Source organism: Hordeum vulgare, chromosome 3H (genome assembly GCF_904849725.1).
Source record: "Hordeum vulgare subsp. vulgare chromosome 3H, MorexV3_pseudomolecules_assembly, whole genome shotgun sequence".
Taxonomy (NCBI): domain Eukaryota; kingdom Viridiplantae; phylum Streptophyta; class Magnoliopsida; order Poales; family Poaceae; genus Hordeum; species Hordeum vulgare.
The window spans coordinates 93,328,511-93,356,113 of NC_058520.1; positions in this window are offsets into that span (position 1 = coordinate 93,328,511).

Sequence of the window (27,603 nt, forward strand, 5' to 3'; positions counted from 1 at the left end):
AGGTGATGAACATGAACCTGGTGACAATGTGGACAGTGATGTTCATAATAATGCTCAACCTAGCCATGATGAGGATGTGGAGATTGAACCTACGGTTAATCCGGATAACCCACAACCTAAGAAGTACGACAAGAATGACTTCATTGCTAGGAAGCATGGTAAAGAAAGAGAGCCATGGGTTCAAAGACCTATGCCCTTTCCTCCTAAGCCATCCAAGAAAAAGGATGATGAGGATTTTGAGCGCTTCGTTGAGATGATAAGACCCGTCTTTCTGCAGATGCGGTTAACTGATATGCTCAAGATGTCTCCGTATGCCAAGTACATGAAAGATATCATGACTAATAAACGGAAGATACCAGATCTTGAGATCTCCACCATGCTTGCCAATTACACTTTCAAAGGTGGAACTCCTAAGAAACTTGGTGATCCTGGAGTGCCCACTATACCTTGCTCTATTAAAGGAAACTACGTAAGAACTACCTTATGTGACCTTGGAGCCGGTGTTAGTGTTATGCCACTCTCTCTTTATCCTAGACTTGAGTTGGATAAGTTGACACCCATTGAAATTTCTCTGCAAATGGCCGACAAATCAACGGCTTTCCCTATCGGCGTTTGCGAGGATGTGCCTGTTGTGGTTGCTAATACCACTATCTTAACAGACTTTGTTATCTTGGATATTCCCGAGGACGATGCCATGGCTATCATCCTCGGAAGACCCTTTTTAAACACCGCAGGGGCTGTTATAGATTGCAACAAAGGCAATGTCACTTTCCATGTCAACAGTAATGAGCACACAATGCACTTTCCGAAGAAACGATATCCAGTACATTGCATCAATGCTATTGAAAAGACTTCATTGATTATCATTTGGAGCTTTGAATGCCCTATTCCTCGTGTCAAGATGAAGTATGATTTGCTTGTTGGGGAGATACATATCCCCATTGAGGTGACTTGGTGGCTATTCGAAAATTCTCTGTTCTCTCTTGCGATTCGATAAGGTTTTGTCATAAGGACTTGATCAACCCCATTGACGGATTTCTTTCGATGACCATAAAACGGATGAATCAGAGACTCACATACCTTTGTTTTGAGTTTTCCTTTTTTGTTGCTTAGAAGAAAAATTATAGAATTAGTTTAGCTTTTCCTGTTTTCTGTGCTAGCGTCCCGAAGAAAAATACCTTGAAAATAAAAGTTCTCCGATGGTCCTGAAAATTTAGTATGATTTTTTCTGGAATTTTTGAAAATTTCTGAGCCTGAGAGCTGGTCAGGGGGCCTGACCAGTGGGCCACAAGCCCTTGCTCCGCCACCACCCCCTGGTGGCGTGGTGCAAGCTTGTGGGGCCCACAGGCATCCCCTCCACTCATTCCAGCTCTCAACCTCTTCTTCCACCTCCAGAAAAAATTGTTTCGCAGCTCAAACCCGTGTTCTTGCTCATTTGGCTGTGATTTTCGATCTCCTTGCTCAAAGCACCATTCTCCGAACTGTTTTGGGGAAATTACTCGTTGGTAAGTGACTCCTCCATTGGTCCAATTAGTTTTTGCTCTAGTGCTTTATCCTTCGCGAATTCTTGCTACCTTGGTGACCCTGTTCTTGAGCTAGAAATGTTGATTTTAGCTGGTCCCAAGTAGTTTTAGCGCGTGATACGGTCTCTAGGCACTAGTAGGAGTAGTTGCTACAAGGTATGGTTGGTCCTCATTCACTTTTCTCTTGAACTTCAAAAATTTTAACAAAGGGAAATTATGTTCAGGAGGAAGTTTCATGGTGGTTCCTCAAGTAAGAAGGGTCCTCCTCTCTCCTTTCGGGAGCCCGAACCTTTTCAACTAAGGGACGCGCCGGTGCAACCATGTGAATGGCCTTCCGATGAGTTAATGATCGAAGCAGGCTTCAAGGATGAGTTTGATGCACTTGTCCGCAATGGCGGGTTAGAAGAATTCCTCTCAGATAAGTGTGAACAGTATGCTATGCTCACTGCCTCTTTCGTGCGTAGATTTAAATTTTTAGCTGGCCATGAGTCATCCATACTGTTTGATCTGTACGATAAATCCTATATCGTGGGTCTGGAGGATTTCAATAGGATTTGCAACATACCCGATGGAGGTAGTGTTATTGATCCTCGTAAGTCTTCGGTCAGAGACTTTGTCTCGAGTATAACTGTTGGAGAAACCAGAGATATCACGCAAGCCACCATAGGAAGCATCCATTTCCCTGCCTTGCACTACCTTGCCCTCTTCATAGGTAGGTGCATTAACGGCAAGGGTGCACATTGTCACCTATGCTCTTCCGACCTTAGTATCCTTAAGAGCGCAGTGACAGGTGACAGGAGCTTTAATATGGGAGCCATTATAGCAAGGAGGCTGAATAAAAATGCCAGTGAGGGGGATTTCTTTGGCGGAGTTTATGCTACACGCTTAGCAAATTTTCTGGGAGTATCCATCCGTCCAGAAGACCCTCCTCTCCGTACAGGCTACCTTGATCGTGTCACGCTAACACGCTACCAGTTCCTTGAGAGACATCATGGATCTCTTCTATACCTCTTGATATTTAACCGACAGCGTGTTTTCCATATTACCCTTCCTGCTCCTGCTTTCTTTGACTTTCGGGTTAAACGTAGATACTACATAACCATAGGAGAAGCAGAGGAGTATGAGAGGGAGGCGACGGCTGCTCGACTTCGCGAGACAACTATTCAGGCAGTGGCTGCAGCACTCCCGTATAACACTCATTATGATTTTGGGTTTCGCCAGGATCATCCATGGGAGTAGACCAAGCTAGGCCAAAAGCCTAATCTTGGGGGAGTACGTGTTCTCACCGACTTTACATTCATGTATATGCTTTCATTTTGTTAGCCGGTGTTTACACTTTGCCACTGTATTATCCATGCTAGTTTATTCTCGTTTTCTTGTTTTCTTGTTTTGTGTCCTTTTGAGAGAACCCAAAAAGATTTTTCTTTCTTCTTTTGCTTGTTGGGAGCTTTCCCGTGTAAATAGTTTTCTTTTTATTTGTGTCAAGGTAGAAGATATTGGTTATAATGCGTAGTGGTTCTTACATGCTTACCTGTTTAGCTTTCAAAGAGCCATATTATTTTGTCTTCTCCTTTGTGTTTTCCTGCAGATTCAGCTTAGTCCAATGCGCTTATTATCGTTTTCATCGTTCGATCGTGCAAATGAAAGGCAACAATGATGATATATGATGAAGTGATTGAGACTGAAAAGCTGGTATGAACTCTATCTATTTTGTTTTTGTAAATATGACTAGCTTGTCGACCTAGATTTAGCTTTGTTGTGAGAGAACCATGTTTGCAATGACAAGTTAGAGATCATAGTTTTTGATGCCATGCTTATTTAGCTGAGAGCTTATAATGGTTTGTCTTGATTGCCAACATAGATTTTAAGATGACTATGATGTAGTATGATAGGATGGTATTCTCCTTTGAATGTTTCAAGTGGCTTGACTTGGCGCATGTTCATGCATGTAGTTGAAACAAAATCAACATAGCCTCTATGATGTTCGTGTTCATGGTGATTTATATCATGGTCATGCTTGCATTCAATATTAGTCAAACTCATTGCATCTTGATGACCGTTGTCGCTCTCTAGTTGGTCGCTTCCGAGTCTTTTGCTAGCCTTCACTTGTACTAAGCGGGAATACTGCTTGTGCATCCACTTCCATAAACCCAAAATTGTGCCTTATGAGTCCACCATACCCACCTATTTGCGGTGTCTACCTGCCGTTCCAAGTAAATTTGCATGTGCCATTCTCTAAACCTTCAAGAAATAAATCTGTTTTGCATGCCCGAACCGCTCATGTGGTGACAGAGGGCTATTGGTATCTTCCATGCTAGGAGTGTTACCCTTGACATGTGTTTATTCACAGTCATTCACGAGAAAGGGGCCGGTATTTGGGATGCCCAGTTCCACGCTTAAATCGAAAACATAACTGTAAAACAAGACTCCCCCCGGATTGATGTTAGTATGGACGGTACCCGAGGATTCGGCTAGCCGTGGAGTGTGATTGATTGGTGGTGGGGGAGTTAAAACTTTACTTTTCTGTTTGGGAACCGCCTATAGCGTGAGTAGCATGGAAGATATTGAGATCTCTTGGTCATTGCGTTGACAATGAAAGCATGCCACCCAAAATTATTATCTCTGTTTTCAAAGCTTGAGCTCTAGCACCTGTGCAAATCAATGCTTCCCTATGCGAAGGGCCTGTCTATTTATTTTCCTGTCGATTCATCCTCCTCTTTTATAAGCACCAATTGGAGAGCACCTCTGTCATTTTTATGCTTTTCTTTTGATTGATATTGAGTATGACTATGACTGGATCTTCGTTGCTATGAATTACAATGTTTAGTCAACCCTTGATCTTTGAAAGTGCTCTGCATTTATGTTTTGTGGTCTCAGAAAGAGCTAGCGAGATACCACCTATTCATATTGCTTCATGCTTGTTTTGATTGAAGTGTTCGTATTTGAAACTCATTATTATTTGCTCATTAGCTGATTATGCAATTGATATTAGTTTACCGTGAGAACTTTGTGTCATTTGCTTATGTGGTTAACTTGTGATCTTGCTGAAATTCTGGTTATGAGTTAGACATAGTTGCAACAACAAGATCAAACAGAGTTTATCAATTTTTTTCTTTCTTTCTCAGTTTGCAACTAAGTTGCTTGAGGACAAGCAAGGTTTTAAGCTTGGGGGAGTTGATATGTCTCCAACGTATCTACTTTTCCAAATTATTTTGCCCTTGTTTTGGACTATAATTTGCATGATGTGAACGGAACTAACGTGGACTGACGCTGTTTTCAGCAGAATTGCCTTGGTGTTATTTTTGTGCAGAAATAAAAGTTCTCCAAACGTCCTGAAAATTTACGGGGAGCAGTTTTGGAAAATATCAAAAATACCTGCGCCAGGATCCACCTGAGGGGGTGGGCCAGTGGGCCACAAGCCCCTGCTCCGCCACCACCCCCTGGTGGCAGTGGGCAGGCTTGTGGGGCCCACAGGCACCTCCCGCCCCCAATTCCAGCTCTATAAGTTGTCTTTCGTCCCAGAAAAAATAAAAAGAGAAGTTTTCGTCGCGTTTTCGATACGGAGGCACCGCCACCACCCGTTCTTCATCTGGAGGGCAGATCTGGAGTCCGTCTTGGGCTCCGGAGAGGGGAAGTCGTCGCCATCCTCATCATCAACCTTCTTCCCTCTCCAATTCCATGCCTCTCCAATTCCATGAAGCTCTTCGTCGTTCGTGAGTAATCTATTCGTAGGCTCGCTGGACGGTGATGAGTAGGATGAGATCTATCATGTAATTGAGTTAGTTTTGATGGGGATTGATCCCTAGTATCCACTATGTTCTAAGATTTGATGTTGCTACTACTTTGACATGCTTAATGCTTGTCATTAGGGCTCGAGTGCCATGATTTCAGATCTGAAATTATTATGTTGTCACCAATATATGTGTGTTTTAGATCCGATCTTGCAAGTTGTAGTTACCTACTATGTGTTATGATCCGGCAACCCCGGAGTGACAATAACCGGAACCACTCCCGGTGATGACCATAGTTTGAGGAGTTCATGTGTTCACCAAGTGCTAATGCGTTGGTCCGGTTCTTTATTAAAAGGAGAACCTTAATATCCCATAGTTTCCTTTTGGACCCCGCTGCCACGGGAGGGATGTACAATAGATGTCATGCAAGTTTTTTTCCCTAAGCACGTATGATGACACACGGAATGCAGCCTACATCACATTAACGAACGGGAGCTAGCCACATATCTCTCCGTGTTATAGCTGTTGCATGATGAATATCATCCAAACAAATCACCGACCCAATGCCTACGAGTTTGTCCTACTGTTGCTAATGTCGTTACTTGTCTTGTTCTGATGCTACTACTGTTGCTACTCGCGTTACTTGTCTTGCTCTGCTGCTACTATTGTTGCTACTGCCGTTACTTGTCTTGCTCTGCTCCTGCTACTACTGTTGCTACTGATGTTACTTGTCTTGCTCTGCTGCTGCTACTACTGTTGTTACTCCTGTTACTTGCTTTGCTCTTCTGCTACTGTTGGTACTACTATCGCTTGCTATTGTTGCTGCTTGCTACTGCTGTCACTACTGCTGTTCCTTGCCACTATTATTGCTCGTTACACTGCCGATACCCGCTACTTCGTTGTTACTACTTCGCTGTTACTATTGTGCTTGCAGATACTAATATTTCAGGTGTGGTTGAATCTGACAAATTCAGCTGCTAATACTTGAGAGTATACTCTCACCTCCTGACTGGCGTACCTACAAATTGGGTCGAATACTCTACCCTCGAAAACTGCTCCGAACCCACGCGCTGGTGGGCCATCAACAACATTCTTCCAGTTTCATTGTCGGGGAGTGCTATCAGCATTCTTCTGGTGCCGTTGCAGGAGAAGGTTAGTTGTTATAAGCATTCGTCTAGCTAACACTAGAGATTGCAGGATCAGTACTTTTCTGGAGCCATTGCCAGAGAAGCACAACTGACGTCATGTACCAAACTCACAACTCAGATATTCATCTCTATGATCATATCATAGACATTTTATCCTCTTCTCACGAGGATCTTCACTCTTAAATAGCTTTTAACTTTTCAATATTTCATGTTGGAAATATGCCCTAGAGGCAATGGTAAAATAGTTATTATTATATTTCTTGTTTCAAGACAATCGTTTATTATCCATGCTATAATTGTATTGAATGAAAGCATAGATACATGTGTGGATATATAGACAAAACAATATCCCTAGTAAGCCTCTAGTTGGCTAGCCAGTTGATCAGGAATGGTTAAGGTTTTCTGACCATGTGCAAGTGTTGTCACTTGATAATTGGATCACATCATTAGGAGAATGATGTGATGGACAAGACCCAAATTATAAACATAGCATGTGATCGTGTCATTTTGTTGCTATTGTTTTCTGCGTGTCAAGTATTCATTCCTATGACCATGAGATCATGTAACTCACTGACACCGGAGGAATACCTTGTGTGTATCAAATGTCACAACATTACTGGGTGACTATAAAGGTGCTCTACAGGTATCTCTAAAGTTGTCCATTGAGTTAGCATGGATCAAGACTAGGATTTGTCACTCCGTGTGATGGAGAGGTATCTCGGGGCCCACTCGGTAATACAACATCACATATAAGCCTTGCAAGCAATGTGACTCAAGGGTAACTCACGGGATCTTGTATTACGGAACGAGTGAAGAGACTTGCCGGTAACGAGATTGAAATAGGTATAGAGATACCGACGATCAAATCTCGGGCATGTAACATACCGAAGGACAAAGGGAATGTTATACGGGATTACATGAATCCTTGGCACAGAGGTTCAATCGATAAGATCTTCGTAGAATATGTAGGATCCAATATGGACATCCAGGTCCCGCTATTGGATATTGACCGAGGAGTGTCTCGGGTCATGTCTACATAGTTCTCGAACCCGCACGGTCTGCACACTTAAGGTTCGGTGATGTTTTAGTATAGTTGAGTTATAGGTGTTGGTGACCGAAGGTTGTTCGGAGTCCCGAATGAGATCACGAACGTCACGAGGGTTTCCGGAATGGTCCGGAAATGAAGATTGATATATAGGATGATTTCATTTGGTCACCAAAAAGATTTCGGGCATTACCGCGAGTGACGAATGGGTTCCGGGTATTCACCGGGAGGGACCCACCCACCCCGGAGTGAGCCCAATAGTCCTAGGGTGACGCACCAGCCCTTAGTGGGCTGGTGAGGCCAGCCCAAGTGGGCTATGGCGCCAAGGAAAGAAAAACCAAAAAAAAAAAAGAGAGAGGGAGGTGGGAAGGAAGGAGTGACTCCTCCTCCTCCAAATCAAATTGGAGTGTGATGACGCACAAGTATAGGGGATCAATCGTAGTCCTTTCGATAAGTAAGAGTGTTGAACCCAATGAGGAGGAGAAGGCTCTGATAAACGGTTTTCAACAAGGTAATAACTGCAAGCACTGAAAGTAGCGGTAACAAGTGATGGTGTAGTGAGGTGAAACGTAGCAAGCGAAAAGTAACAAGTAACAAGTAGTAGCAACGGTGCAGCAAGTGGCCCAATCCCTTTTGTAGCAAGGGACAATCCTGAACAAAGTCTTATAAGAGGAAAAACGTTGCCGAGGACACACGGGAATTTCTGTCATGCTAGTTTCATCATGTTCATATGATTCGCGTTCGTTACTTTGATAGTTTGATATGTGGGTGGACCGGCGCTTGGGTACTGCTCTTACTTGGACAAGCATCCCACTTATGATTAACCCCTCTCGCAAGCATCCGCAACTACGAAAGAAGAATTAAGACAACGTCTAACCATAGCATTAAACTAGTGGATCCAAATCAGCCCCTTACGAAGCAACGCATATACCGGGGTTTAAGCTTGTGTCACTCCAGCAACCCATCATCTACTTACTACTCCCCAATGCCTTCCTCTAGGCACAAATATGGTGAACTGTTATGTAGTTGACGTTCACATAACACCACTAGAGGAAAAACAACATACAACATATCAAAATACCGAACGAATATCAAATTCACATGACTATTATTAGCATGACTTATCCCATGTCCTCAGGAACAAAAGTAACTACTCACAAAGCATAATCATAATCATGATCAGAGGTGTAATGAATAGCATCAAGGATCTGAACATAAACTCTTCCACCAATTAATCCAACTAGCATCAACTACAAAGAGTAATCAACACTACTAGCAACCTTACAACTACCAATCGGAGTCGCGAGATGGAGATTGGTTACAAGAGATGAACTAGGGTTTGGAGAGGCGATGCTGCTGATGAAGATGTTGATGGAGATGCCTCCCCTCCGACGAGAGGAGTGTTGGTGATGACGATGGCGACGATTTCCCCCTCCGGGAGGGAAGTTTCCCCGGCAGGATCGTCCTGCCGGAGCTCTAGATTGGATCTGCTCAAGTTCCGCCTCGTGGCGGCGGAGAATCCACGAATAAGCTCCACACTGATTTTTTTTTCTGAACGAAACCCTTCATATAGCAAAAGAGGGGGGCAGTGGTCCGCCAGGGTGCCCACAAGTCCTGTTGCCACGGCCAGGGGGGTAGGCCGCGGCAACCAGGCTTGTGGGCCCCTGGTTGCTCCCCTTTGGCACTTCTTTCGCCCAGTATTTTTTCTAAAATCCAAAAAAAATCCACGTTGATTTTCAGGGCATTTGGAGTTGCGCAGAATAGAGCACTCAGACTTGCTCCTTTTCCAGTCCAGAATTCCAGCTGCGGGTATTCTCCCTCTTCAAATAAACCTTGCAAAATAAGAGAGAAAAGGCATAAGTAAGGTTCCACAAAGTATAATAACAATCCATAAAGTGATAAATATCAACATGAAAGCATGATGCAAAATGGACGTATCAACTCCCCCAAGCTTAGACCTCGCTTGTCCTCAAGCGAAAACCAAGACACAAAACATGTCCACATGTTTAGGGATGAAGGTGTCGATAAAACAAAATATGGACATGAGGGCATCATGATCACACATAGAACATCAATGCATCATAGAGATTCTTAAGGGAAAGTAACAATTCCTTCACAAAGCAAAGTATGAAACAAAAACCTTACCGAGAAGTGGCCAACAACCGTCCAAAGTCATTCAAGCAATTGCAATTTATCATATTATCAGAAAGAGTCCAATAAGAGCTTGTAAGGCAAATCCACATACTCAATCATCTCTTTTGTTTTCCATAATTGTTACAACTCACGTGGTACTCATGGTATCGTAGTTTCAGTTGGACACAGAGAAAGATAGGGCTTATAGTTTGCCTCCCAACCATTTGCCTGAAGGGTAAAGTCAACAATAATAAAGCATAAGTACTCAACTCCAAGTTGATATATGAATATAGATCTTTCCCAAGCATATGACGTTAGCCAAGATAAAGGCGAAATAGGGAATTGGTGAAGATCACCATGACTCTTACAAGGGCAAAAAGTAAAGGTAGAAGATAGGCCCTTCGCAGAGGGAAGCAGAGGTTTTCATGCACTTTTGAGGTTTGGATGTGTGTTCTCTTAGTGCGGAGGAACGTCACTTTATATTGCCTCCTGTGATAAAGAACTTTATTATGCAGTCTGTCGCTTTTATGTCTTCCTCATCACAGGTTCGTACAAAGCTTATTTTCCACACACTAATAGATCATACATATTAGAGAGCATTTTTTATTGCTTGCACCAATGGCAAACTTACTTGAGGGATCTTATTCAATCCATAGGTAGGTACGGTGGACACTCATGGCAAAACTGGGTTGAAGGTTTATGGATGCACAAGTAGTATCTCTACTTGGTGCGGGAGTTTTGGCTAATATGAGGTGGAAGCAATCGTCACATGCTAAGGGATCTCTAATCATATAACATTGTTTGGAACCAAGCAAACACAATTCATTATGGTGTCTTCCTTGTCCAACATCTACTTCTAGGCATGTAATAGTTTGGTGAGTGCTCACAATTATAGAGAGTGCCTAAGATGATATATTTATAAGTGAACCTCTCTTTCCTTATTACTTCTTATATAATTGCAACAATGACTGAGGTCTATGTTGGTCTACTCTCAACAAGTTTCAATCATCATACTTGTTATATGTGAAGCTATCACTTTCCATAAGATGATCTCATGATCTTTCATGCTATCGTTCTTTTCATACTTTTGATCACGGCACAAAGCAAAGCCCTTAACTAAGATACTCTTTATTATATAGCTCGCAAGCTCGAATACATCGGGAGAGACACAAGGCAAAAGACTCAAACTAAACACTAAAGACTTATTCCACTAAGAGAAGAAATAAAACTGAAAAGGAAAGAACTAAAACAAAGGTAAAAGCAAAAGATATAAAGGTGATACGATACCAGGGCAACTGCCCCAAGCTTGGTAAAAGCCAAGGGGATTGCCCATACCAATGCTTAGTTGTCTTCCTTTGGTGGTGATGGTGGTGGTGTTGTTGAAGTAGTCTGATCCTCCGTCTTCCAAGGCATAGGTGCTCCATCATGGCAGGATGAACGAGTCGCCGAAATCCTCAAATCTGCCGCCAACCGTATTGATTTAAATCTATACTCATACTCACAGTTTTGGTTCTCCAGATCATAGATGTGGCCCTGGAGTTGATCAACCCTGTCATAGAGCCTGGAGAGGTGCTTCCCAATGTCAATGGCATCCATGTTGTGATTGCTGGTGAACTCCGTGATCATCATGTGGTTGGCGTTGAGTCCGCGCTCCACCATCCCTTGGCACTTGAAGACTTGTTGCTCCATTGCTTCAGCCTCGTCGCCATGCTTCTGGTCTTCTTAGGCCCCTCAACATCACGGATGTGCAACATCCCCTCACTCATCTTAATAGATTGAGGGTGTTTCAACACTTCCGTGAGGTAGGGATTGATGACCTTCTCGAAGATCTTGTCCTTAGGAGCTTTTGGGGAAGTCATGATGTACTAGATCTGCGACAGAAACAAGCTCGAAATGAAAACAGAGGAAAACTGCGCGATACGGAGATCAAAACCCTCGGGCGAATATATAATGATTTTTTTCTGGACCAGAAGGAGTGCTCCGCAAGAAAACGGAGTCCGGGAGGCACACGAGCTGCCCACAAGCCCTGTTGCCGCGGACAGGGGGGAGGCCGCGGCAACCAAGCTTGTGCCCGCCTCGTGCACTCTTCGGACTGCTTTTTATTTTTCTAATTTTCCATAAATTCCAAAATGGAGAAAAATTCCTATTAGAAAAGTTTCGCAGTCCAATTACTTACCGAAACAAATACCTCTTGGTTTTCAGGGTATGAAACAGGCTGATAAACATCCCTTATGTACTCCTCTGGAGTTATGATATTGATGATATTGGTCTCAACATTTATGGGAGTACCAGAGATATAATGCTTGATTCTTTTCCCGTTTACCACTCTAGGAAAATTGCCTTCCGTGTTATTGATTTTGATGGCACCGGAACGATATACTTCCTCAACAACGTAGGGACCTTCCCATTTAGAGAGAAGCTTGCCTCCGAAGAGTCTTAAACGAGAATTGTATAGTAGGACATAGTCACCTACATTGAACTCTCGTTTTTGTATTCTTTTGTCGTGCCATCTCTTAACCTTTTCCTTGAAAAACTTGGCATTCTCATATGCCTGGGCCCTCCATTCATCTAATGAGCTGATATCAAACAACCGCTTTTCACCGGCAAGTTTGAAATCAAAGTTGAGCTCTTTGATTGCCCAATAAGCTTTGTGTTCTAGATCAAGAGGTAAATGACAGGCCTTACCGTAAACCATTTTATACGACGACATGCCCATGGGATTCTTATAAGCAGTCCTATAAGCCCATAGTGCATCGTCAAGTTTGCTAGACCAATTCTTTCGAGATCTATTGACGGTCTTTTGTAAGATCAATTTGATCTCCCTATTACTCAACTCCACTTGACCACTAGACTGAGGATGATAAGGAGATGCAACTCTTTGGTTGACATCATACTTATCGAGCATCTTGCGGAAAACACCATGAATGAAGTGTGAACCGCCATCAGTCATCAGATATCTGGGGACTCCAAATCTTGGGAAAATGACTTCTTTAAGCATTTTAATAGAGGTGTGGTGATCAGCATTTTTAGTGGGGATAGCCTCTACCCACTTAGTGACATAATCCACAACAACTAAGATGTGAGTGTACCCATTGGAACTCGGGAAGGGTCCCATATACTCAAAGCCCCAGACATCAAATGGTTCAATGACAAGTGAATAGTTCATAGGCATTTCCTGACGCTTACTGATATTCCCTATTCTTTGGCATTCATCACAAGACAAGACAAACTTACGGGCATCCTTGAAGAGAGTGGGCCAATAGAAACCTGATTGCAATACCTTATGAGCAGTTCTGTCCCCAGCATGGTGTCCTCCGTAGGCCTTAGAATGACACTCCTTCAGGATATGTCCTTGTTCATGTTCAGGCACACAACATCTAATAACACCATCTACTCCTTCCTTATAAAGGTAAGGATCATCCCAAAAGTAGTGTCTCAAATCAAAGAAGAATTTCTTCTTTTGCTCGTAGGTGAAACTGGGTGGTATGTATTTGGCTACGATATAGTTTGCGTAATCAGCATACCACGACGCACTATGTGAAGTGCGGATGACATTCAATTGCTCATCAGGAAAGCTGTCATCAATAGGTCGTGGGTCATCAAGGACATTCTCTAGCCTAGACAAGTTATCTGCTACAGGGTTATCAGCACCCTTTCGGTCAACAACGCGCAAATCAAATTCCTGTAGCAGGAGAACCCATCTGATTAGCCTAAGCTTAGCGTCCTTCTTCTCCATGAGGTACTTAATAGCAGCATGATCACAGTGAATAGTGACTTTGCAGTCAACTATATAAGATCTGAACTTTTCACATGCAAACACGACTACTAAAAATTCCTTCTCCGTAGTGGCATAGTTTCTTTGGGCAGTGTCTAGAGTTTTACTAGCATAGTGAATGACATTCAACTTCTTGTCAACTCTTTGTCCTAGAATAGCACCAACAGCATAATCACTAGCATCGCACATGATTTCAAAGTGCAAGTTCCAATCAGGTGGTTGAACAATAGGTGCGGTTATTAAGGCCTTCTTAAGTATTTCGAAAGCTTCCTCACAATTCTCATCAAAAACAAAAGAAACATCCTTCTGCAAGAGGTTAGTAAGAGGCCTAGAAATCTTAGAGAAGTCTTTAATGAACCTCCTATAGAAACCAGCATGACCTAGGAAACTTCGTATACCTCTGATATCTGTGGGGCAAGGCATTTTCTCAATTGCATCAACCTTAGCCTTATCAACTTCAATGCCTCTCTCAGAGATTTTGTGTCCTAAGACGATGCCTTCATTAACCATGAAGTGGCACTTCTCCCAGTTCAAGACGAGGTTGGTATCTTTGCATCTCTGTAAGACTCGATCAAGGTTGCTGAGGCAATCGTCAAAGGAAGAACCGTAGACGGAGAAATCATCCATGAAAACCTCAACAATCTTTTCACAAAAGTCAGAGAATATAGCCATCATACATCTTTGAAAGGTGGTAGGTGCATTGCACAAGCCAAAAGGCATGCGTCTATAAGTGAATGTACCAAAGCGGCATGTGAAGGTGGTTTTCTCTTGATCAGATTGTGAAACAGGTATTTCCGAGAAACCTGAATAACCATCTAGAAAGCAGAAGTGTGTGTGTTTAGATAGCCTTTCTAGCATTTCGTCGATAAACGGCAAAGGATAATGGTCCTTCCTGGTTGCCTTGTTCAGTTTTCGGAAGTCTATCACCATCCTATAGCCAGTAATAATCCTCTGCGGGATTAGTTCATCCTTATCATTAGGGACGACGGTGATACCTCCCTTCTTAGGTACGCAATGTACTGGACTTACCAAATCACTATGAGCAACAAGATAAATGATTCATGCTTCGAGAAGCTTCAATATTTCTTTTCTCACGACCTCTTTCATGCTCGGATTTAGTCTCCGTTGATGATCAGCAACTGGCTTAGAATCAGGATCGGTTTTAATCAGCATGGTGCTTCCTCAAAGTTTTTAGTAACTTCTTCTCTTCGTGACTCGAGAGGTGAGCACTAATAATAACAGGATATATCTCCTTCTCATCAAGATAGGCATACATAAGAGTATGTGGTAACTGTTTTAGCTTGAACACAGGATCACCCTTTGTTGGGGGAGGATCCTTAAGTAGTTCAACAGGCAGATTATTCTTGAGAATAGGATATTGTTCTAAGATAATTTTATCTATCTCATCTCTTTCCTCCATATGCATATCATTTTCATGCTCAAGCAGATATTGCTCTAAAGGATCCGTAGGAGGTACGGCAATAGAGGCAAGAGCAATGATTTCATCCCTATCAGACGACTCTTTTTCATGGGGTTGTCTTCCAAACTTGGAGAAGTTAAATTCATGAGACACACCCTCGAAACTAACAGTGACAGTCTGTTTAATGCAATCAATGTGAGCATTGACAGTTTTGAGAAAGGGTCTACCAAATATGATGGGACAAAAGCTATCTTGTGCAGTAGCAAGGATGAGGAAATCAGTAGGATACTTCGTCTTACCACACAGGACTTCTATGTCTCTCACAATTCCCAGAGGGCATATAGTGTCTCTATTAGCTAGCGTAATAGTGACATCAATGGGTTCCAACTCAGCAGGTGCAATCTCATCTTTGATTTCATCATATAGGGAACGGGGTATTGCACTAACACTAGCACCCATATCACATAAACCATGGTAACAGTGATCTCCTATCTTGATAGAGACAACGGGCAAGCCAACTACAGGTCCGTATTTGTCTTTCACGTGAGGTTTAGCTATTCTAGCGGAGTCCTCACAGAATTTGATAACATACCCATCTATCTCTTCGGCTAAGAGATCTTTGATAATAGCAACACTAGGTTCAACTCTAATTTCCTCAGGGGGTGCAAGTGGTCTAATGTAACCCATACGTATCGCAGTTGGAGCTTTAGAATAATCCTTTTTCCTAACAGGGTATGGTGGTTTCTCAGTGTAAGCACAAGGAACAATAGGATCACTAAAGGCAATGACTTTCTCCTCAACTAGATTGGGTTTAACTATGTTGATTTCTACAGGAGGATAATACTTAAACCACTTCTCTTTGGGAAGATCAACATGAGCAGCAAAAGATTCACATAGAGAATGTACTATCTCAGAGTCAAGTCCATACATAGCGCTAAAATCTCTAGAAGTATTTGTTTCAACAAAAGATTTAACGCAATCAAACTGGAAATTCATACCTGACTCCTTACCTTCTTCCAGCTCCCAATCTTCAGAGTTACGTTTGATTCTTTCCAACAAATTCCACTTGTGATCAATATCCTTCTTCATAAAAGAACCGGTACAAGAAGTGTCAAGCATGGTACGATCTTCATGGGAAAGCCGATCATAAAAGTTTTGAGTGATAATTTCTCTCGAGAGATCATGATTGGGGCATGAATATAGCATTGATTTGAGCCTCCCCCAAGCTTGAGCTATGCTTTCCCTATCACGTGGCCAAAAGTTATAAATATAATTCCGATCACGATGTACTAAATACATAGGATAAAACTTTTGATGAAATTCCAATTTCAACCGATTGTAGTCCCATGATCCAGTATCATCACATAGCCTATACCATGTTAATGTCTTATCCTTCAAAGATAAAGGAAATACTTTATTCTTTACCTCATCCTCGGGCAAACCTGCAAGCTTAAATAAACCACAAACATCATCTACATAGATTAGATGCAAGTCTGGATGTGAAGATCCATCTCTTGTAAAAGGATTAGCCAGCAGTTTCTCAAGCATACCCGAAGGAATTTCATAAAAGATATTTTCAGTAGGTACCTCAGGTTGAGGAACAACTCCTCGTGCTTCCGTTCATGGTGAAGATACCCCGAACAAACTTATCAAAGGAACAGTTTCCATAGTGACAAGTGACAATAAATTTGAGCACTCTATATAAATGTTTCCTTACCAAATTCCACTTACCAAAGGTCCTTCCCTCCCCAGAAACGGCGCCAGAAAAGATTCTTGATGACCCACAAGTATAGGGGTTCAATCGTAGTCCTTTCGATAAGTAAGAGTGTCGAACCCAACGAGGAGGAGAAGGCTCTGATAAACGGTTTTCAGCAAGGTAATAACTGCAAGCACTGAAAGTAGCGGTAACAAGTGATGGTGTAGTGAGGTGAAACGTAGCAAGCGAAAAGTAACAAGTAACAAGTAGTAGCAACGGTGCAGCAAGTGGCCCAATCCCTTTTGTAGCAAGGGACAAGCCTGGACAAAGTCTTATAAGAGGGAAAACACTCCCGATGACACACGGGAATTTCTGTCATGCTAGTTTCATCATGTTCATATGATTCGCGTTCGTTACTTTGATAGTTTGATATGTGGGTGGACCGGCGCTTGGGTACTGCCCTTACTTGGACAAGCATCCCACTTATGATTAACCCCTCTCGCAAGAATCTTCAACTACGAAAGAAGAATTAAGACAACGTCTAACCATAGCATTAAACTAGTGGATCCAAATCAGCCCCTTACGAAGCAACACATAGACTGGGGTTTAAGCTTCTTTCACTCCAGCAACCCATCATCTACTTACTACTCTCCAACGCCTTCCTCTAGGCCAATATATGGTGAAGTGTTATGTAGTCGACGTTCACATAACACCACTAGAGGAAAAATAACATACATCATATCAAAATACCGAACGAATATTAAATTCACATGACTATTATTAGCATGACTTATCCCATGTCCTCAGGAACAAAAGTAACTACTCACAAAGCAAAATCATAATCATGATCAGAGGTGTAATGAATAGCATCAAGGATCTGAACATAAACTCTTCCACCAAGTAATCCAACTAGCATCAACTACAAAGAGTAATCAACACTACAAGCAACCTTACAAGTACCAATTGGAGTCGCGAGACGGAGATTGGTTACAAGAGATGAACTAGGGTTTGGAGACGAGATGGTGCTGATGAAGATGTTGATGCAGATGCCTACCCTCTAACGAGAGGAGTGTTGGTGATGACGATGGCGACGATTTCCTCCTCCGGGAGGGAAGTTTCCCCGGCAGGATCGTCCTGCCGGAGCTCTAGATTGGATCTGCTCAAGTTCCGCCTCGTGGCGGCGGAGAATCCACGAAAAAGCTCCACACTGATTTTTTTTTCCGGACGAAACCCTTCATATAGCAAAAGAGGGGGCCAGTGGGCCGCCACGGTGCCCACAACCCAGTTGCCGCGGCCAGGGGGGTAGGCCGCGACAACCAGGCTTGTGGGCCCCTGGTTTCTCCCCTCTCGCACTTCTTTCGCCCAGTATTTTTTATAAAATCCAGAAAAAATCCAAGTTGATTTTCAGGGCATTTGGAGTTGCGCAGAATAGAGCACTCAGACTTGCTCCTTTTCTAGTCCAGAATTCCAGCTGCCGGTATGATCCCTCTTCAAATAAACCTTGCAAAATATGAGAGAAAAGGCATAAGTAAGGTTCCACAAAGTATAATAACAGTCCATAAAGCGATAAATATCAACATGAAAGCATGATGCAAAATGGACGTATCAGAGTGGGAGTCCATCTCCTCCTTCGGCCGGCGCCCTAGGGGCTCTCTTGAGCCCCAAGGCTAGCCCCTCCCCTCCTCCTATATATACTATAGGTATTAGGGTTTTTGAGACACAACTTTGCAACATGCAACTCAAACCTATACCACATAGTTCTTCCTCTAGATCAGATTTCTGCGGAGCTCGGGGGGAGCCCTGTAGGAATAGATCATCACCATCACCAGCGCGCCATCACGTTGCTGGAGAACTCATCTACTTCCCTGTCTCTCTTGCTGGATCAAGAAGACGGAGATCGTCATCGAGTTGTACGTGTGCTGAACACGGAGATGTTGTTCGTTCGGTGCTAGATCGGGACGGATCGTGGGACGACGGTGATTTGAATCACGAAGTTGTACCACTACATCAACCGCATTTCTTAACGCTTCCCGCTTAGTGATCTACAAGGGTATGTGGATCCGATCTTCCTCTCGTAGATGAACATCACCATGATAGGTCTTCGTGTGCGTAGGAAATTTTTTGTTTCCCATGCAACTTTCCCCAACAGTGGCATCATGAGCTAGGTTCATGCGTAGATGTAATCTCGAGTAGAACAAAAATGTTTTTGTGGGCGTTGATGTTCGATTTGCTGCCCTCCTTAGTCTTTTCTCGATTCGGCGGTATTCTTGGATTGAAGTGGCCTGGACCAACATTACTCGTATGCTTACGAGAGACCGGTTTCATCGACCAACATGCAACTCGTTGCATAAACATGACTGGCGGGTGTAGGTTTGTTCAACTTTAGTTGAATTGGATTTGACCGAGGCGGTCCTTGGAGAGAGGTTAAGTAGCAATTTGCACATCTCCGTTGTGGTTTTTGCGTAAGTAAGATGCGATCATACTAGATACTCAAAGCAGCCACGTAAAACATGCAACAACAAATTAGAGGACGTTTAACTTGTGTTTGCAGGGTATGCTTCTGATGTGATATGGCCAAAGACATGATGTGATATATTGGATGTATGAGATGATCGTGTTGTAATAGTTAATATCGACTTGCACATCGATGCTACGGCAACCGGCATGAGCCATAGGGTTGTATTTAAACTAACGTTTGTGTTTGCAGATGCATTACTATATTGCTTGGTTGTAGCTTTAGTAGTAATAGCATAGATAGCACGACAACCTCGATGGCGGCACGATGATGGAGATCATGATGATGGAGATCATGATGCAGCGCCGGTGACAAGAAAATCATGCCGGTGCTTTGGTGATGGAGATCAAGAAGCACAAGATCATGGCCGTATCATATCACTTATCTTGCTTAGAACGACAGTAGCATTATAAGGTGATCCCTCACTAAAATTTGAAGATAAAATTGTGTTCTCCCCGACTGTGCACCGTTGCGATAGTTCATCGTTTTGAGACACCACGTGATGATCGGGTGTGATAGACTCAACGTTCACATACAACGGGTGGAAAACAGTTGCACACGCGGAACACTCGGGTTAAACTTGACGAGCCTAGCATGTGCAGACATGGCCTCGGAACACAAGAGACCAAAACATCGAGCATGAATCGTATAGTTGATATGATTAGCATAGAGATGTTTACCACGAAACTATACTCAACTCACGTGATGATCGGACTTGAGTTAGTGAATTTGGATCATGCCACACTCAAGTAACTAGAGGGATGTCTATTTGAGTGGGAGTTTATTAGTAATTTGATTAGTTAAACTCTAATTATCTTGAACATAGTCTAAGTCCACTTTGCAATATTTTATGTTGTAGATCAATGGCTCACGCAGTAGCAACCCTGAATTTCAATACGTTCCTAGAGAAAGCTAAGCTGAAAGATGATGGTAGCAACTTTGTAGACTGGGCTCGTAATCTTAGGCTCATCCTACAAGCTGGGAAAAAGAATTATGTCCTTGATGTTGCGCTAGGAGATGAACCACCCGCTACGTCTGACCAAGATGTTTTGAACGCTTGGCAATCGCGTAAGGAGGACTACTCAGTAGTTCAATGTGCAGTCTTGTATGGCTTGGAACCGGGACTTCAATGGCGCTTTGAGCGTCATGGAGCATATGAGATGTTCCAGGAGTTGAAGTTTATCTTTCAGAATAACACCCGGATCGAGAAGTATGAGACCTCCGATATATTCTATGCTTACAAGATGGAGGAGAATTCGCGTGTGAGTGAACATGTGCTCAAAATGTCTGGGTACTCAAACCATCTAGCTGAGCTAGGGATTGAACTCCCGCAAGAGGCTATCACTGACAAAATTCTTCAATCACTGCCACCTAGCTATAAGAGCTTTGTTTTGAACTATAACATGCAAGGGATGAACAAGTCACCCGACGAGTTATCCGCGATGCTGAAAGTCGCAGAGTTAGAACTCCGAAAAGAGCATCAAGTGTTGATGGTCAATAAGACCACTTGTTTCAAGAGAAACGGCAAAGGCAAGAGGGGTAACTCCAAGAAGAGCGGCAAACCTATTGCCAATCCGACGAAGAAACCCAAGCTAGACCTAAGCCGGAAACAGAGTGCTATTATTGCAAGGGGATGGGTCACTAGAAGCGCAACTGCCCCAAGTATTTGGATGATAAGAAGGCGGCCAAAGAAAAACCAGGTATATGTGATATACATGTTATTGATGTGTACTTGACCAACTCTCGTAGTAGTGCATGGGTATTTGATACCGGTTCTGTTGCTCATATTTGCAACTCGAAGCAGGAACTCCGGAATAAATGAAGGCTCGCGAAGGATGAAGTGACGATGCGCGTGGGAAATGGTTCCAAGGTTGATGCAATCGCCGTCGGCACAGTCTCACTTCAATTACCATCAGGATTAGTTATGAACTTAAATAATTGTTATTTAGTGCCTGCTTTAAGCATGAACATTATATCTGGATCTTGTTTATTGCGAGACGGTTACTCATTTAAGTCAGAGAATAATTGTTTTTCTATTTTTATGAGTAATATCTTTTATGGTCATGCACCCAATGTGAGGGGTTTTTTCATATTGAATCTTGATTGTGATGACACACATATACATAACACTGAGACCAAAAGATGTAGAGTTAACAATGATAGCGCCCCGTTTTTGTGGCACTGCCGCTTAGGTCATATTGGAGTAAAGCGCATGAAGAAACTACATACCGATGGGATTTTGGAGTCACTTGATTTTGAATCACTTGACACGTGAGAACGATGCCTCATGGGCAAGATGACTAAGACTCCGTTCTCCGAAACAATGGAGCGTGCAAGTGACTTGTTGGAGATCATACATACTGATGTGTGCGGTCCAATGAGTGTGGAGGCGCGCAGCGGATATCGTAATTTTGTCACCTAGGTATGGATATATCTACTTGATGAAGCACAAGTCTGAAATGTTTGAGAAGTTCAAGCAATTTCAGAGTGAAGTTGAAAATCATCATAACAAGAAGATCAAGTTCCTACATTCTGATCGAGGGGGCGAATATCTGATTTTCAAGTTTGGTGCTCACTTAAGACAATGCGGAATCGTTCCACAGTTAACACCGTGTGGAACACCACATCGTAATGGTGTGTCCGAACGTCGTAATCATACTTCGTTAGATATGGTGCAATCTATGATTTCTCTTACCGATTTGCCGTTATTGTTTTGGGGTTATGCATTAGAGACAGTTGCATTCACTTTAAATAGGGCACCGTCAAAATCCGTTGAGACGACACCATATGAACTATGGTATGGCCAGAGGCCAAAGTTGTCGTTTCTTAAAGTTTGGGGATGTGATGCTTATGTTAAAAAGCTTCAGCCTGAAAAGCTGAAACCCAAAGCGGAAAAGTGCGTCTTCATAGGTTACCCAAAGGAGACAGTTGGGTACACCTTCCATCTCAGATCCAAGGGGAAAGAGTTTGTTGCTAAGAACAAAGCTTTTCTTGAGAAGGAGTTTCTCTCGAAAGAATTGAGTGGGAGGAAGATAGAACTTGATGAGGTTGTACAACCTTTGCTCCCTCTAGATGGTGGCGCATGGCAAGGGGAAACCTCTGTCGAGGCAACACCGGTTGAGGAGGAAGCTAATGATGATGATCATGAAGCTTCAGATCAAGTTACTATCGGACCTCGCAGGTCAACAAGATCACGTACTGCTCCTGAGTGGTACGGTAATCTTGTCTTATCTATCGTGTTGTTAGACAACAATGAACCTGCGAATTATGAAGAAGCAATGGTGGGCCCGGATTCCAACAAATGGGTGGAGGCCATGAAGTCCGAGATAGGATCTATGTATGAAAACAAAGTGTGGACTTTGGAAGTATTACCTAGGTCGCAAGGCTATTCAGAACAAATGGATCTTTAAGAAGAAGACAGACGCGGACTGTAATGTGACCGTTTATAAAGGTCGACTTATGACAAAGGGGTTTTCACAAGTTCATGGAGTTGACTATGATGAGACATTCTCACCAGTAGCGATGCTTAAGTCCGTCCGAATCATGTTAGCAATAGCTGCATTTTTCGATTATGAAATCTGATAGATGGATGTCAAAACGGCGTTCCTTAACGGTTTTCTTAAGGAAGAGTTGTATATGATGCAACACGAAGGTTTTGTCAATCCAAAGAATGCTAACAAAGTGTGCAAGCTCCATCGATCCATTTATGGACTGGTGCAAGCATCTCGGAGTTGGAATAAACGCTTTGATGAGGTGATCAAAGCATTTGGGTTTATACAAGTTGATGGAGAATCTTGTATTTACAAGAAAGTGAGTGGGAGCTCTGTAGCGTTTCTAATACTATATGTGGATGACATATTGCTGATTGGAAACAATGTGGAGTTTTTAGAAAGCGTAAAAGATTACTTGAACAAATGTTTTTCAATGAAAGACCTAGGAGAAGTTGCTTACATATTAGGCATTAAGATCTATAGGGATAGATCAAGGCGCCTAATAGGACTTTCACAAAACACATACCTTGATAAAGTTTTGAAGAAGTTCAAAATGGAGCAGTCCAAGAAGGGGTTCTTGCCAGTATTACAAGGTATAAATTTGAGTAAGACTCAGTGTCCAATAACTACGGAAGATAGAGAAAAGATGAGTACTGTCCCCTATGCTTCAGCCATAGGGTCTATCATGTATGCAATGTTGTGCATGAGACCGGATGTCAGCCTGGCCATAAGTATGGCATGCAGGTTTCAAAGTAATCCAGGAGTGGATCACTGGATGACGGTCAAGAATATTCTGAAGTGCCTGAAAAGGACTAAGGAAATGTTTCTCGTTTGTGGAGGTGACGAAGAGCTCGTCGTAAAGGGTTACGTCGATGCAAGCTTTGACACTGATTCGGATGACTCTAAGTCTCAAACCGGATATGTATTTATTCTTAATGGGGGCGCGCTAAGCTGGCGCGGTTCCAAGCAAAGCATCATAGCATATTCTACATGTAAAGCGGAGTACATGGTTGCGTCGGAGGCAGCTCACGAGGGTGTCTGGATGAAGCAGTTCATGACGGATCTTGGAGTTGTGTCGAGCGCACTAAATCCAATAACTCTGTTCTGTGACAACACTGGTGCCATTGCTTTAGCAAAGGAACCAAGGTTTCACAAGAAGACCAGTCACATCAAACGATGCTTCAACCTCATCCGCGACTACGTTGAAGGAGAGGACGTAAATATTTGCAAAGTGCACATGGATCTGAATGTAGCAGGTCCACTGACTAAACCTCTTCCACGAGCGAAGCATGATCAACACTAGAACTGTATGGGTGTTAGATTCATTCCAATGTAAATCGCATGGCGATGTGAGACTAGATTATTGACTCCAGTGCAAGTGGGAGACTGTTGGAAATATTCCCTAGCGACAATGATAAAATAGTGATTATTATATTTCCTGTTTCAAGATAATCGTTTATTATCCATGCTATAATTGTATAGATGAAAGCATAGATACATGTGTGGATATATAGACAAAACAATATCCCTAGTAAGCCTCTAGTTGGCTAGCCACTTGATCAAGGATGTTTTCTGACCAAGTGGAGGTGTTGTCACTTGATAACTAGATCACATCATTAGGAGAATGATGTGATGGACAAGACCCAAATTATAAACATAGCATGTGATCGTGTTATTTTGTTGCTATTGTTTTCTACGTCTCAAGTATTTGTTCCTATGACCATGAGATCATGTAACTCACTGACACCGAAGGAATACCTTGTGTGTATCAAACGTCACAACGTAACTGGGTGACTATAAAGGTGCTCTACAGGTATCTTCGAAGGTGTCCGTTGAGTTAGCATGGATCAAGACTGGGATTTGTCACTCCGTGTGACGGAGAGGTATCTCGAGGCCCACTCGGTAATACAACATCACATATAAGCCTTGCAAGCAATGTGACTCAAGTGTAAGTCACGGGATCTTGTATTACGGAATGAGTAAAGAGACTTGCCAGCAACGAGATTGAAATAGGTATAGAGATACCGACGATCAAATCTCGGGGAAGTAACATACCGAAGGACAAAGGGAATGTCATACGGGATTATATGAATCCTTGGTATAGGGGTTCAACCGATAAGATCTTCGTAGAATATGTAGGATCCAATATGGACATCCAGGTCCCGCTATTGGCTATTGACTCAGGAGTGTCTCGGGTCATGTCTGCATAGTTCTCGAACCCGCAGGGTCTGCACACTTAAGGTTCGGTGACGTTTCAGTATAGTTGAGTTATAGGTGTTGGTGACCGAAAGTTGTTCGGAGTCTCGGATGAGATCGCGGACGTCACGAGGGTTTCCGGAATGGTCCGAAAACGAAGATTGATATGTAGGATGGTTTCATTTGGTCATGAGAAAGATTTCGGGCATTACCGACAGTGAACCCGGAGTGATGAATGGGTTCCGGGTATTCACTGGGAGGGCCCACCAACCTGGGAGTGAGCCCAATTGTCCTAGGGTGGCGCACCAGCCCTTAGTGGGCTATGGCGCCAAGGAAACAAAAACCAAAAGAAAAGAAAAAAAGAGAGAGGGAGGTGGGAAGGAAGGAGTGGACTCCTCCTCCTCCAAACCGAATTGGAGTGGGAGTCCATCTCCTCCTTCGGCCGACACCCTAGGGGCTCTCTTGAGCCCCAATGATAGCACCTCCCCTCCTCCTATATATAGTAGAGGTTTTAGGGTTTTTGAGACACAACTTTGCCACGTGCAACTCAAACCTATACCTCATAGTTCTTCCTCTAGATCGGATTTCTGCGGAGCTCGGGCGGAGCCCTGCAGGAATAGATCATCACCATCATAGGCACGCCGTCACGCCGCCGGAGAACTCATCGACTTCCCCGTCTCTCTTGCTGGATCAAGAAGGCGGAGGTCGTCATCGAGCTGTATGTGTGTTGACCGCAGAGGTGTCGTCCGTTCGGTGCTAGATCGGGACGGATCGTGGGTTGACGGTGACTTGAATCACAAAGCTGTACCACTACATCAACCGCGTTTCTTAACACTTCCCGCTTAGCAATCTACAAGGGTATGTGTATCCGATCTCTGTCTCGTAGATGAACATCACCATGATAGGTCTTCGTGTACGTAGGAAATTTTTTGTTTCCCATGCAACGTTCACCAACATTTGAGACTTGTGATTCATCAAGCAAATACTCTTGTATCTACTCAAATCCTCAGTGAAGTAAGAACATAACGATATCCACTACGTGCCTTAGCACTCATTGGACTGCACACATCAAAATGTGTTACTTCCAACAAGTTACTTTCTTGTTCCATCTCACTGGAAAAATGAGGCCTTCGGTCATCTTGCCCATGTGGTATGGTTTGCATGTCTCAAGTGATTCAAAATCAAGTGAGTCCAAACGATCCATCTGCATGGAGTTTCTTCATGCGTTTATACCAATAGGCATGGTTTGCATGTCTCAAACGTTTCAAAAATCAGTGAGTACCAAGATCCATCAGCATGGAGCTTCTTCATGCATTTTATACCAACATGAATCAAGCGGAAGTGCCACGAGTAAGTGGTACTATCATTACTACTTTGTATCTTTTGGCATCAATATCATGAACATGTGTATCACTACGATCGAGATTCAATAAACCATTGAAGGTATTTATTCAAGAAAATAGAATAACCATTATTCTCTTTAAATGAATAATCGTATTGCAATAAACACGATCTAATCATGTTCATTCTCAACGTAAACACCAAATAACAATTATTTAGGATTAACACTAATCCCGATGGTAGAGGGAGCGTGCGATGTTTGATCACATCAACCTTGGAAACACTTCCAACACATATCGTCACCTCGCTTTTAGCTAGTCTCCATTTATTCCGTAGCTTTTATTTCGAGTTACTAACACTTAGCAACCAAACTGGTATCTAATACCGCCGTGCTACTAGGAGTACTAGGAAAGTACACATCAATATCATGTATATCCAACATAATTCTGTCGACTTTGCTAGCCTTCTCATCTACCAAGTATCTAGGGTAGTTCCTCTTCAGTGACCGTTCCCCTCATTACAGAAGCACTTAGTCTCGGGTGTGGGTTCGACCTTGGTCTCTTCACCAGAGCAGCCACTGGTTTTCCATTTCATGAAGTATCCCTTTTCGCCCTTGCCCTTCTTGAAACTAGTGGTTTTACTAACCATCAACAATTGATGCTCCCTTTTGATTTCTACTTTCGCAGTGTCAAACATCACGAATAGCTCAAGGATCATCATATCTATCCCTGATATGTTATAGTTCATCACGAAGCTGTAGTAGCTTGGTGGTAGTGACTTTGGAGAACCATCACTATATCATCTGGAAGATTAACTCCCACTCGATTCAAGCGATTGTAGCACTCAGACAATCTGAGCACATGCTCAACGATTGAGTTTTTCTCCCTTAATTTGTAGACAAAGAATCTTGTCAGAGGTCTCATAACTCTCAACAAGGGCACGAGCATGAAATCCCAATTTCATCTCTTGGAACATCCCATATGTTCTGTGACGTTCAAAACGTCTTCGGCGCATCAATTCTAAGTCGTTAAGCATTACGCACTGAACTATCACGTAGTCATCAAAAACGTGTATGTCAGATATTCGCAACATCCACACACGACGCTCGAGGTTCACCACACTGAGCGGTGCATTAAGGACATAAGCCTTCTGCGCAACAATGAGGACAATCCTCAGTTTATGGACCCAGTCTGCATAATTGCTACTGTCATCTTTCAACTAAATTTTATCTAGGAACATAAAAATACTAGTAGAGCTCCAGCGCACGCTACAACATTATTTGCAAAGACCTTTTGACTATGTTCATGATAATTGAGTTTAGCTAATCATATTACTAATAACACCCACTCAAATAGACATCCCTCTAGTCATTCGAGTGGTGCATGATCCAAATCCACTAACTCAAGTCCGATCATCACGTGAGTTGAGTATAGTTTCAGTGGTGAACATCTCCATGTTGATCATATCAACTATATGATTCATGCTCGACCTTTCAGTCTCTTGTGTTCCGAGGCCATGTCTGTACATGCCAGGCTCGTCAAGTTTAACCCGAATGTTCCGCGTGTGCAACTGTTTTGTACCCGTTGTAT